The sequence below is a fragment of the Frankliniella occidentalis genome, unplaced genomic scaffold, assembly GCF_000697945.3.
Source record: "Frankliniella occidentalis isolate FOCC.00 unplaced genomic scaffold, Focc_3.1 Scaffold115, whole genome shotgun sequence".
Taxonomy (NCBI): Eukaryota; Metazoa; Arthropoda; class Insecta; order Thysanoptera; family Thripidae; genus Frankliniella; species Frankliniella occidentalis.
Window position 1 is genome coordinate 584,998 of NW_026267243.1, and position 13,381 is coordinate 598,378.

General features: G+C 51.9%; 1 protein-coding gene across 3 annotated transcripts in view; it reads right to left on the reverse strand.

Annotated features, from left to right (window-relative positions):
- Window positions 1-13,381, reverse strand: part of LOC113216584 (transmembrane protein 43 homolog) — an 87,549-nt gene that overhangs the window by 69,691 nt on the left and 4,477 nt on the right. For 2 of the 3 annotated variants that reach the window (XM_052270274.1, XM_052270273.1), the window contains exon 1: window positions 9,269-9,391. The exons of the other annotated variant lie outside the window; for it this stretch is intronic. The gene's annotated coding sequence lies outside the window, so the exon portion shown is untranslated. Of the gene's footprint in view, window positions 1-9,268; window positions 9,392-13,381 lie in introns of those variants that run through there. 3 annotated transcript variants of the gene reach the window in all.

The window sequence follows — 13,381 nt, forward strand, 5'->3', positions numbered from 1 at the left end:
GGGGCGACGGCGCATGCCAGCCTTTGGCCTGCGGGATTCACATCATCAGGAATAATGCAACACGGGGTAAGGAGATAAAGGGAAATGAAGAGAGGAAGAGAGATAGAGAAATGGGGGGGAATAATGCCAGAAATTCTCTCAGCCCTGCTCAAGGTCGAGCGAGGGGGAAACAAATGAAACATAACGGGACCCATTCATTATGAAAAGTGGACCCGCTGCACGTCTTGCGCGACTTCAAAGTGGAAAAATTGTCTCTACTCATTTTGAGTGTAGCTGTTAGAGCAAAGCGAGGAAAATGTAAGTCAAGTTAAATTGAAATTTGATTACTTAGGCAACGTGATGAAACTCACATCCAACTGAATGTCACATCACAGTGTTTGAATAACAGTATGGACAAGTCCAGTTCAGTATTCTCAGAAGAAACCATGGGTTTGGTTTTAGTTAGTTTCTTTGAATCGTCTTTGAACCGACCCTTCCTTGGATGGTTCTTGGCTCGACGCGCGGCGCAGTCACGCAGCAGTCACGCAGCGCTCTCGCAACCGTCACGCTGTCACGCTCGTGTGCCGCGGCAGAACCGTGTCGCGTGTGCGAGTCACATGCACACCTCCCGCGACGCGAGTTAGCCAACCCCACCACACTAAGGCAACATGGCAGGGGTTTATACGTTTCAAATGAACTACTTTACCGCGCACTTTGAAGTGTGTGACAATCCAACACGTGTAAGCGCATGCGGCCCGGCGGGCTGTCCTCCCGCCCCGCGGGCTGCGCAACGACGTTGTCGACGTCGACCAGGGTGTCTCCGGGGCCGCGCCACGCCCGGCCCGGCCCGTAAGGGCACACAGTCCTTGCTCATGCACTTCATTACCATACAATGGTTAGGACCTTAGGCACTTAGGCCCCTCGTGCTGCCGGTAGTGCCCGTGTGCATGTCCCGGCGATGACGGAGGGCCACCGTGGGGCATACTGTTAGACCATCCGCACAGCGCTGGACCCTCACCGTCCCAGCAGGACCAACGCGCCCCGGAAGGGCCTAACTATGGAATCGTGACTGCGAAGTCTAGCCTCTGGCATACAGTACACTCGGAACCCAGGCTTAACACTATCAAGGACTACAATAATTACTTTAAACTTTTCACTCCATGTAACGCCGTCTCTATGTACATCCAGCAAAGGTTCTTCTGCATCAAGGACCCCGATAGACAACTGCGTCCCCACTGAAGAGGTTTCTGCATTTCCCGCTTTGTCAGTTTAGATTCGAAACATTACAGCGGGAGACACCTGGATGGCGCCGTATTACCTAGTGATTCCGAATGCTCATTGTTTGAAAAAAGAGTCAGGAATGCTGTACAGTTACACTCTTTTTTAGGTCCTTACGAGGAGCAGTCTTCATATTACGAAAAATTGTGTTTGTAACGTACAAAAGGTTTGGAACGACTATATTACGAACGGATTACAAAGAGCACCACTTTAATAAATAAACTCGTGCTCTCTTCGAATTACTGAGACAAGCCCTTCGCGATACAAAGAATTTGTTCGTGCATTAAAAAGAGAGATCTTTGTAAGAAACTTACAGTATACCATACCATAAGGGAGTAATATATTTTTGATTTGATATCTTATTAAGACTAATAACAAGCCGAATAATTGCAAGTGCGCATTAGATGTGTTAAACACTTGGAAGTGCCTCTGAACACTTGACACGACAGTGTGCATGGTAGAAGCCCCCCTCGCCGCCCGCAGCACCCAATTCCAAGGAGACCCAAGGCGGAGATCTTTCCAGGGAGACTCCAGCGGGACTCTAGGGATGGGGTGAACGACCGCACAGCGCCTGCAAAACAAACTACGGCCAATCTGGTCTAGAATGTTTCGCCCGGAGAGCCCTGCGGGCCCCATTGGAGGCACCGCCACGCCACCCACAACACGCTGGGATCACGGAGCCTACCCGCGAGAAAAAAAGGGAGAAATAAAATCAGAAAGAAAGAAGGGGAAAAGGGGCACAAAAAAGAAGAAAAAAAAAGCATGAACGGGCGACTAAACGCGGTGACTGCGGCGTCACGCCGATGAGACGGATGCAGTGAGTTTACAACATAAAGACGAAAAACACGACCAGAGAATGCTGCTTTTAAACCACCAAAAATCACCGGGAGGAAAGGGCAAGAACATACAAAAATAACAGCCAGATCTGCTCTTACAAACACTTTATTCGAACAGACACCGTGTACAAGTTAAAACAGCGCACTCTAAACGGCGTGGTCGCTCTGCTTGCCCCCATTTTGACATTCTCTTAGGGAGTCTGGCATATGTCAAATCAGCAAAATATCTGAACTCTCTCAGATGTTCTTTTAGGAATGAAAGATACAAAAAAAAAAAAAAATGAAAATCCCTAAAAAGCATGCAGAATGTGTCGTTCTGAGTGCCAACGTAAGCTAAGCGAGTACGGCGCTAAGAGTTCGGCTCGTAAAGTGTAACGGACACACATCAGCAGCAGCTGCCGCAGGGATTAGGACGGGGGTGGGGGGTAGGGGGGAGTGTTCGTAAAAAGAAACAGAAAAACAACTCCCTGCTGTACACGCGCGCACCGCTGATAGCGGAGGAGCAGAAGCACCTACATCAGCCGGCAGTGCCTCCGAGTACTTACAGGACATGCAGTTCCCACATCCGACTTTCTCAGAGGCCTAACCGTAATGTATACGAGCTGGTGCGGGTAAAACTCACACCGAACAAGTCACCCTCTGGCCGTGGAATGTTAACAGGACCGCCCGCCGCCGCCCGGCCTGCGGCGGGGGTCGCGAAAACATATACTATGTTGATAAACAGGCTGTTCAGGCGGGGGCGAGGACGGTGGAGCGGGGCCCAGGTAGGGGCCTAGGGATGTTCCCCAACCAAGGGGGGAATCCAAATATCGTGGGGTTGCAAAAGTATCGGGATGGTGGTTATAGAGTCGATAGGAGTCCCGTAGTTTTTGTACACCTGCGACATTTGTACCCCTGTTGGCTCCCCATGATATTTGGATCCCCTCCACTGAGAGTCACGTGGTTCCAGCCCGCGCGGCGCGGGCCGCCACGTCTCCTCCCCTCCTCCTGGACCCGCCCCTGCAGGTGCCGCGGCCGCGCCGGTGCCGTACAGTTGGGTTGTTGCCCCCTAACTCGGTTTCCGCGCCGCTTCCCGCGCCTGCTAGCGCATGTCGGGTAACGAGCGTGGCAAGCGGCGTGGCGCGGCGCGGCGCGGCGAGCACGGCGGCGAGGAGCGGCGAGGCGTGGCGTGGCGCACGATACCTGCCGGCCACGAGGCTCACCGAGAGGCTCACCGTGAGGCTCGCCACAGCAGCGCACACCGAGGAGGATGCGCCGTCCGGCGAGCCGCCCTCGTCCCCAGCGGTGAGCCGCGCCGCCGTACGCGCAGTACATTGTTCCTGCCCTTGTTCACAACGAAGCAGTGTTTATCATGGCCGGTTTGTAGATTCGTCAAATTCCGTGCTTTTGTCACATTCCTGATATTTTACACTTTGCAAAAGTGGCTCCGCACTTTGTTCTGCATAGTCCCTCGAAATTGTAAAGAGGACGTGTGACACACAGCTACACAGTGTGTAACACATTTGAAAGACAGGAGAAAACAGCTCACAATACAAGTGTGACTTTGAATTCACGCGACGCTACGCATCCGAGGCTGAGGCCGGGCGGGCGGCTGGCGCAGCGGCGCGGGCGGCTGCCAGGGGCAGGGTGGGCCACCCGCCCAGGCGACGTGCGGGCGGCTGGCCTACCCCAGCGCTCCGCAGGCGCTCCGGCCCCCGGCAGGCGCCGCCACGCCACCGCTCACACAATAATGCAATGCTGCGAGACGCTATGCCGGACCGATTTTAATTTCGTATCAGCATTTACTGGTGTATTCTCCCCCCCTCTTCCTCCTCCACCTCCTCCTCCTAGTGCTTTCCCACAACACGATCGCGAGGCCGCAACGCCACCGTCTGCGACGAAAATCACGACCACGAGGTTGGCGGCGCTGGCGCTGCCTTGCACTGCGCTACAATAATGTGATCCATCTTCTTACAATAATAATAATAATAAGAATAAGGCGCCGGAGGGGCAGCCTCTGGCATTGCCTGCGGGCCCCGCGGACCATAGCGCCCCGCATTATTAGTCACGTTTGCATTCGCTTACAGGCATGAGAACAAGTGCTCTGGCCGCGCGCGCGCGCGCTTTGGCGCCGTGATGAGAATGTGCAGCAGAAACCAGATTAAAACACACAGTCGACAACACATTATACACTAAGCCAACTCGTGTATGTGCATGTGCATAATATGAAATAAATCCATTCAAAAAAAAATATTTATCGCATTCACCAATTTCTAGTTTCTTTACAATTTCTCCATACTGTTACATATATTACAATTTGGAGAAACATTAACGCACGTGCTTTCTTTATTTTTAAATATTACGGTCGAATGTTATATGCTTCAAGAATAAAGTAATTTGAATACTGCAAACGGGGGGAGATCAGCTGTTAACTATGAAAATGGAGCCAAGCTGGTTAAAATATTCAGGATCAGGCACGTAATTTGGATGTACAAACGCTATTATATATACATCCTCGAATCGATCAGGTTTACAGGTCTCCTGTGTGAAGAAGCAGCCCTCAATCACATTGAAACAGCGTCAAAACAAGCTAGCGTGGCATATCCTCTAACTTCTCGTTACGGGATGTTGGACAAGAGCGAGAGTCCAGATCTCAGCCAGCCCGGAACGCCTCAGCCCTGACCAGTACCAGATATGAGCCCGGGAAGAAGGGGCTTTGCAGAATGATGTCGTATTTGTAGCCTAGCAGCGGTGCTTTAGCAAATGGTTACTACTGCAGCCACGGCTGTGGAACGGGTCGATAGCATCTCACAAGCATAAAACGCGAGCTACTTGTTTCGACAACCCTCCGCCCCCTTTCCTCCGCCTAGGCGCGCACCGGATTGCATTTTCAGTTTCCGCTGGTTTCCCCTTTTGCACCGGCGCATGTCGCCCCTCTTTAGCAACATCTCTTTCTCTGTCCCTCCCTGCTGTTCCACGCCGGTGGTGGCAAAAAAAAAAAAAAAGGGTACAACGCGGCGAAACGGCGAAGCCAGACGGGGAAAATGACAGGACACCGACGCTGCGCACAGACTAAAAAAGAGGGGGGGGGGTTAAAAACGAGGCTCAACCATGAGCCATATACAAACCCCCTTTCGTATGGTACAGACTATAGTGCCCGGTATAAGTTAGTTCCAGGCGCTGGCAAATAAAATGGGGAGGGGTTGGGCCGATAGTGTTTTTAGATATTTTGTGGAACCGGCCTGTGCAAGTCGTGCAGCGGCTATGCGTGCCTTGCCGAGGTGCAAGTCACTCCCTCCTCTTCTGCCCTCCGTCCGGTTGTTACATTTTCTTCAATCGTCAACGTGGTCTCTTTTTTATCCCACTCTTTCTCACTCCCTCTCTTTCTCTCTCTTCCTCTCTCATCCGGGCGAAAAGACCACTTTTAGTTCTAAGTGTTGTCACGCTCCGAAGGTACTAAATAGGGCGCTTAGACCCCTCTTTCCTCCTCAGCCACCTCTGGCGCTGGTACTGCCATTGATGTGGTTTTCGGCTGCAGTAGAGCGATACTCCCACCTGTTTCGATCCTTTTTTCCCTGTTTTTCTTCTCTCTCGCTCGCTGTACCATCTTAGACCGAACCGTGACGCCGACCACCTAACGTTTTTCTCACGTTCCCTGAACACCATGATATCGGGACTACACTATCGCCTTTAGAACGCGTAAAAATGGATAAGTTTTATCCCGGCGCTACAATAACGCGACCCTGAAATACCAAGGAACAATAGATTCATAATATAATGGTTCGATAAAGCCAAAGTTGTTCTTAGTGACAATCTTTTATATTCCTACACTGGTAAAACAAATGTGCAATATTTGCACACTAAACGTGTGCAAGTTGTGATTCTGCACATTACATGGTGTTTAACTCAAGTTGCACACTTGCGTGGTGTGCAAAGTTTAGACGTTTTGTAAACTTTAAATTTTGCACACTTGAACATGCACAGTTCTATGCTGTCAATAGGGAACCATACGGTGTGCAGCTGCTGTACGTTTCGGAAGTGTCGAAAGTTGACGTATAAAATAGTTAGACATCACAAAGTGTCTAGAAAATGCACACTTGAACTTAAACGTCAATTGACGTTCAAAATTAAAGACTCCTTTTACCAGTGTAGTGCGAACGACGAGATGAACGATGAATTCAATCAGGCTTTGATATAGAAATGGAAAATACCAAAGACCACTGCACTCTGAGTGGTCGCGTATAGCCTGCACCTAGCACTAGCCGCCCTGGCTTCATTTATAGAGAGAGAGAGAGAGAGAGAGAGAGAGAGGGAGAGAGAGAGGGAGAGAGAGAGAGAGAGAGAGAGATGACAGATAGCACTGAGCGTGCGCCTATTAAGACGAGCCAAAGTGTTTTACATTTCAATTTTTCTTTATATTTAGTAAAGCGAATGCTATGTTCTCCGCCACCCGCACTACCTTCGCTACTCCACCTTTCGTCGGACTGGATGCCGCAGTAGATATAATATGCCCAGACCAGGCAAGACCTCCGCGCAGCCCGGCGCAGGCTGCCCAGCTCGCTGCCCAGCCCTGACGTCAATTACAGACTAATTGTTATTTTTATGTTTCCTCTGTTGTCATTAAAATGATTTTTATAAATTAGTTGGCACGGCGGATGGGCAGCGCGAGGAGGGCGTGGCGGAGCGTGGCTGGGCGTGGCAGAGCGTGGCGGTGGAGCGTAGCGGCGGAGCCTTCTCGTTACGATGCAGTTCGCAGAAGCAGTGCATTATGTCGCCTGCTTCGCCAGCCATCATCCTTTTTTCCCCCTTTACTTTGTGTTCTTTATTATTTGTTACTTCTCTGCCATTCGCAACACAGAGCGCGCGGCCGCCGCGCTGTCAAACCCGTTTAGCCTCCGGGGGCGCTTCTTTGAACCAGTTTATTTGGACAAGAGTCGTCGTGCTGTGAGCCTCGCCGGCCGCGCCCCGTCGGGCCGGCTTAGGTCGAGTGCAGGTCGGACGAACGAATAACGAACGACTTTGGCGAATGGATGAATGAATGGGGATGGATATGAGGTCTGGGTAGGTATGAAAGGATCGATGGATAAATGAATTCATGACTCAATAGATGGATGGATATTAATGAATTGATGAGGGAATGGATGAATAGATGAATGAATGAATGAATGGGTGGATGGATGGATGTGGATCAATTGATAATTTGTCCACGGAATTCAAGAACAAGCATTGGACTATTGTGATAGATATATCCTATCGTTCGATAGACGGACAGATAGATGGACGGATAGATAGATGGATAGATGGAGATGGATAGATGGATAGATGGATAGATAGATAGATCTGGCCTCTGTGACCGGGCGGACACTGGCTGTCGGGTTGATGCCCAGGCGCTCTGCCCCCCTCCCCAGCAGGTAATTGCCAACCTGAACGTCCCTCTGGTAATTCCCTCCTCGCCGGCCGGCCGCTGGGACAAATCTAGCGAACAACTCGCTGCAGAGCCGGGCAGAGCCAAAGAATTGCTTGCTTTGTTTGGACGCAAAGGACGAAATAAGGACGACGAGGGCAAGGGAGTGTGGCGGAGCAGCGCGGCCCGGCCTGGCGTGCCGCCCGGCCGCCCGTCCCGACGGGAAACAAGACATTGAGAGTAAAAGAGTAAAATTTTAATGTCCTTGCCTAGTCGTTTGGGTCTCTCTGCGCCGCTCTGCGCGCGCATCCGGGGGAGGGTCTCTGACCCGCTCCTACAAGACCTCGCAGATTTTACACGACGCCTTTTTGAGCTTTCGAATAATTTTACCGACTATATCACTTCAAAGAAACAGTGAATCGAACTCTTAGGTTGCGGATTGGGTGTTGTGGGACACACGGTCCAGCGGTCCACTGGTACTGGATTCTGTGCGAGATTGTACGTTCTAAAAGTGGAACAATAATCGACAATAATCCCCGGCCTCAGTTACAAAAATTGTAGTCGTTATGAAAATGACCAATTCGTTCCACAAACTTGGGTGTCCAACCCCTTACAAATTAAAGAGAAAGAAAACCACGACGGGTTTGCTTGTTGTTTGTTGCCAGTGTACAAAACCATATACGGGGAAAAAAGATGTACATAAAGCTAACGGGAAAGCCGGCGCTACTGTTTCCGCTTTACGGAAAAGCAACAGCAACAGACGCAGAGCACAAGGCGTCGATCTGGAGGCGGACACATTGTCTACGATTCCCACAGCAGCAACAAAGCAAGTCGCTGGGAGCGATTCGCACGAGAAGTGCAAAAGGGACAAGAACAGCAACAACCGCAGGACATCGCAGCCTGTGCCGTGCAAAGGAAACAGAAAACGCTACGAAGCAAATCATTTATTTCCGAATAACAAACTCACCTATACTAAGATTGTGAAGGTACACAATTTTCGTTTCAAATAGGCAACTAATCCATATCCGGCATACATATCAGTAACGCATTACATCTAGGCACACTACAACTGCGCACATCACCAACGTGCTGTTACCACAGCCTGCTTGACACGCGCGCGGTCCCAGGCCGGCCGCGACCCCACCCCAGTTAGGTCGATCGGTTGCTAGCCTCAGTGCGCCTCAGCCGCACCAGCCAGCCGCGTCACGATACCCAAGCCCAAGGCCCAGGGCATTGCTCCCCGTCGTTCAAAAAGGCCGTGCTGTGCTGTTTGGTTACTTGAACGACAAATTCCGATCAAAAACAATGAAAACTGAGCAATCACGATTGTCGAACACTAGATGTTGACGTCACGCGTACTTCAGTTTTTGTGGAATATTATCTGAGCGAGCAGTCAAAGTTGGGTTTTGATAGTATGTAAAAATTTCCGTTTGAAAGAGCCAACCTGTGATAGGGTTGGCAGCTTCAACACCATCTCTTGAAAGGACGTTAGCTTGCATGGTCTTAGAAAACTATGGATCGACCAGCGTCATTGTGCAGTTTTCGCGGTGAATTTAACATTAACTCCGCTCATCGATGCGAAACGATGCTTTTTTAGAGTCGGTATTACCTCGACCTTGAGATTAGTAGGTCCCTGGTGGTCCTGTGCGTTTAGACGCTATATTATCAGTACAGTACCCCCTCCTCCTAGGGCGCGCAGTATGAGCATGATTCTTACTTCGACATGGCCCATGGCCATATACCGTGCAGAGCGTCTCACCGAGGACTTGCTCCTGGACGCTTTAGAACTCACCAGGACCGGTGGTTGTTTTTCTGGCAGGTGAGGCGAGCCTTGGTGGGCCTGGTGAGCGCTGGTGATCCCCCTGCTCAGGCCGGGGCGCCCACCCTCCTCGCTGTCCGAACCTCGACTGGACTCGGGGGCCGCGCCCTGCGGCGCCCTGCGCCCCGCAGAGGGTCCCCGTCGGCCACCCTCCAGCGGCGGCCATGGCGACGGCACCGCGCATGCGTCCACCCCATGCGGAGCGCCCCTTCCGCCCCGCCGAGACCCCACCCCGCCGCGCCACGCCCTCACAGTCATTTAAACAAGGTGGCCGCCCCACCCACCCCCCACACAGGGGCCACTAAAGCCTTTAGGGGCGCTCTAATTCTTGTATAGACACTACAAAAAACAAAACAAATTAAAAGCATCCCGGCTACCACAATTTGGGTGAGCGTTTGATGGGGCAAGCACCTGAAATAACCTCGGGAAGGAACACTGAGAAAAATGGTCATCACGACCGAACAATTTGGTTGTTGTACCTAAATAGTGTTCAGTCTGCCCCCTGAGTAATAACCATAGGACGTTCTGTTGAACAATAAGATATGTGCGTACAAACGCACAACCAGCACAACGTCAAAACGTCTAATGGTTGTGACTGAGGGGTGAGACTGAACACCAATTTAGTGACAACAACCAATGTATTTTTCTCCGTGAAAAACGATTTTCGATGAACTGTCGCTCCACACGTGTTTGTGCGGTTTCCTCATGAACGGTTGGTGTTGAAAGTAACTATTATACATTTCTGGGAAGATTATCTGTAAACACAGGGGTACTTACATGTATCGGTATTACTGTACGCAGGACTGAGCGTTGCTGAATACCGTACAGTATTCAGTAAGAACAAAATTGACAACTTTAATGTGGCTATTTTTTACTGTGACAGGCATTAAAGGAGGTGTGCGATATTTTACGCATCGGACATCTCCACCCAACACGGCCGCCTGTCGCGGGCCTGTCCTGCGCGGCCCGCCTTACGTGATGCATAACTATAGGCCAAACTTGGATGCAAAGCGCGAGCACTGACAGAAAAGGGGGGGAGATGGATAGATGGAGATGGATAGATGGATAGACGCGAGCACTGACAGAAAGGGGAGGGGGGAAGGAGGGAAGGAGAGTGGGAGGGAGAATGCCTCTGGAATCACTCACTTTCAGGACGGAGATGTAGAGTACCCACACCGACACACATATTTCAGCCGTGCTCGGCTGAGCAGGCAAAGGGCACGCTGTGCGCAGCCCATCCCTCCCCTGCAGGGCTTGCGGCCCCGCGGTGACCTTCTGTCAAATGCTATTCATCCCCTTGCGCTCCCTCCGCTTCCCTCCCCATTTCTCCCCAAAAGGGCAACTCAGGGTGTGACACCGAGGCTTATATCAGAAATGGAACAATAGTCTTACAATAGGTATTACTGAATGAAAATTAAAATGTTTTGTGGTTAATTTGGCGCAGAAGCACTAGAAAATTTGGAAATACTCAACTTGTACCATTTTTCAAAAGAAAACTTCAACGAAGCAGTTGCATTGATAAAGCAAAGTCTGCAACTCCTCAGTTGAACACTTCCTTGGATTGGACAATGGGACACTTTGTTTGTGGGAAGTGCTCAACTGCCAAGTTGAACACGTGCAAGTGTGCTACTACGCAGTTGAACACTTGCAAGCAGTATCCAACCTCAAGTTGTACGGCTCAATTTTGAACAGTTGCACACTTGGTTTATAAGTGTGATTCAAAGTGATCAAAGAACAAAATTCCTTCGCTTGAGAAAATGGCTTCTGACTTGATATTCATTCTCAAACGGTACGGTGACCCAAACGCGGAGCGGCGATGACAAGGTGCAGCACTGCCTTCTGGTGAGACCCACGGTTAACACAGAACTCAAGTCGATTCCAAATAAGATTAGGATTTATCGGATTTTATCGGTTATTTACAACTTCATAGAAATATTATGTCCACGGTTATTGGATTGAATTTTTCACAACCTAACGTTGTAGAGCCGAATAATTCTAAACAGAAGGGGATTCGGTTTCGCGTTTAAAAAATAAATAATTTGGGCCGTTGTGAACCTTTTCATAGCAAGCAGAAACGAAAGCGTATCTCCTGGCAAACGATTTATTCCCTGAGAATTCGCATTATTTCGTCTTCTCTTCTTTCTACGATCTTTTCCCTCGGAAGGCGTCAACTCGCTCGCGCGGAGCACCTGGTGCCAACGCGCTAACATCAATCAGCAGTAGGCAAACAACTTGTCCATTGGGGGCGGGTGGAGGGGGTGGAAAAGGTGGAAGGGGGCAGAAAGGGGTTGGGGCGGGGCGGCGGCACTCTGGATTGACAAGTGCCATAGTGCGCGCGAGGGGAATGTGGGAAGGCGAAGTAGTGGAGGTGTGGGTATAGGGCAGAAGGGGGCCCCCGAAAAGCCCACTGCAGTGACCTGACCGCGGCCAGCCGGCCAGGCGGCGCGTCAGCACGAGCAGCACCGGTGGGCCCAAAAGGAAAAGCTGATTGAACTTCGCACGGCAGGGCAGGCACCGGCGCCACGGCGGCAGGGCAGCCTGGCGTGTCATAAGTACCGGGTGCCGCGCCCTGTGCGGACTTTCTGCAGAGCAACGAGCGGACCGAAGTTCTTCGCTCGCGACGCGTCAACATTTTGGGGCGTTGGCGTTAGGCCGCCGCTTCGCCGAGATATGAGGAAAAAGTGCACCATATGAACGAACAACCCGTCAATCGCCCTCGCTCCCTCCCTTGGCCCGACCAAGACAATTCTATAAGTGAAGGGGGGCGAAAGGGGTCAACACTGCCCTTTATCACCCACCCGTCCGCGGAGCGCGGGGGCAGAGGAGGGGGAGAGGGGTTGATGGAAGGGGGTAGAGAGGGGGTTGAGAGAGGGTGGGAGTAGGTTGAGAGAGGGTAGAAAGGGGTGCAAGGGGAGGGTGGCGAGCGCACGCGACTGGGGGTGGGGTTGGGGTTTGGGGGAAGGGGGTGGGGCTGGGGGCTACGCCAGTAAAAGCACACACGGCAACGCATGGCATGGCCAGTTCAAAACCTGATAGTTGACATATCAAAGGGCACTTTGAAAACACGGGCCTAGAGCGAGAGACAGAGAGTTAGAGATAAGTGTCGTGGGCTGAGCGGGGTAAGTCCGCCCAGACGAACATATCCGGGCAGACTACAGACTGTACGTTTGTGGCGAACCGCTTGGGCACCCGGTGGATTATCCTTCTAGTTCAAGGCCTCAAAGGCAACGTCGGCCACGACGTCGGACACATCACGCCGCTGCGCGTCTCTCTTCATATCTACAGCGGCAAATCGGGGTGAGGCGGTGCAGGCGGGGCGGGGCGTTCCCGCAGAGGGATCGATACAACAGCGCGGGGGCCTAGCGGCGGTGGAAAGCAGGTGTGGGGGTTGAGGCGGGGCGGGCTAGGGTCGGGCGCCTCCCTCGGCCCCCGGCGACCGCGCTCGCCCTCCGGACCTGGCCAGGCCACGGACCCCCCCCCCCTCCCCCCCACGGACAATTTTAACAGCCCCATGCATATTTTATTCTAGCGGAGCTGTCGGTGTGGCAAGGTGGGGCGGGGCGGGGTGTTGGCGTTTGGCCGCCGCTTCGCCGAGCTACGAGGAAATAGTGCACCATATGATGTCAGTCAGGTGTATACAGGGCTGTTGTAACCACGCGGTTGTAATACTCGAGCGACTTTTCGTGATTTGGGATTGAACTAGGTGCAGAGAACTACTTCGAAACCGCTCGAAATCGGAGCGACGCCAGTTTGCGTCGGGTAAATAAATGTTGCTTTCGAACACGTGCGCGCATGAGGCACAGTAGGGAAGCCTAAAATAGACATGGGACAAAAGGGACGGGCAAAATGAATTGGGGCAGATGGACGGACAGACGGTCAGGAAGACGGACGGACAGACGGTTGGGCGGACACAGGCACCCCGACCGACACCTTCACTTCCTCCTCACATCACTCGCCTCGCTTCGGCCGGGCTTTGCCGCAATCAATCACCTTTGGGGCAGTCCACTTATCCACGTAACGCTGGGTAGCGGGCGAGAGAGAGAGAGAGAGAGAGAGAGAGAGAGAGAGAGAGAGAGAGAGAGAGAG